The sequence below is a fragment of the Chrysochloris asiatica genome, unplaced genomic scaffold (genome assembly GCF_000296735.1).
Source record: "Chrysochloris asiatica unplaced genomic scaffold, ChrAsi1.0 scaffold00004, whole genome shotgun sequence".
Lineage (NCBI taxonomy): Eukaryota > Metazoa > Chordata > Mammalia > Afrosoricida > Chrysochloridae > Chrysochloris > Chrysochloris asiatica.
Genome location: NW_006408522.1, coordinates 32057978 through 32058711, shown reverse-complemented (window position 1 = coordinate 32058711; position 734 = coordinate 32057978).

The following is a 734-nucleotide window of genomic DNA, read 5'->3' as shown; positions in this document are numbered from 1 at the left end:
TATTCTGAAATAATTCATGTAAAATTGGTGACAGCCCTTCCCTGAATCCACCACTCTTCTGTCAGTTTGTCGTACTGTGGTGGCTTGTGAGTTGCTGTGATTCTGAAAGCTATGTCACAGGTATTTTAAATACCAGCAGGGTCACCCATGATGGACAGGTTTCAGATGAGCTTCCAGACCAAGACAGGCTAAGAGGAAGGAGTGACGAACTACTTTCAAATATTTAGTCACTGAAAACCTTATGAATAGCAGAGAAACACTGTCAGATATAGTGCTGGAAAATGAGCCCCTCAGTTTGGAAGGCACTCAAAATGCGACTGGGGAAGAGCTGCCTCCTCAAAGTAGAGTTGACCGTGAATGACGTGAATGGAGTAAAGCCCGCGGGACCTTCATTTGCTAATAGGGCACAACTCAAAATGAAGAGAAACAGCTGTAAACATCCACTGAAAATCGGAACATGGAATGTAGAAATATGAATCTGGGAAAATCAGAAGTTGTCAAAAATGAAATGGAATGCATAAACATCTATATCTTAGGCATTAGTGGGTTGAAATGAATTGGTATTGGGCATTTTGAATCTGATGACCACATGGTTGTCTATGCTGGAAATGACAAATTGAAGAGGAATGGTGTTGCATTCATTGTTAAAAAGAACATATCCAGATCAGTCATGAGGTACAATGCTGTCTGTGATAGGATAATATCCGTGCACCTACAGGGAAGCCCAGATAATA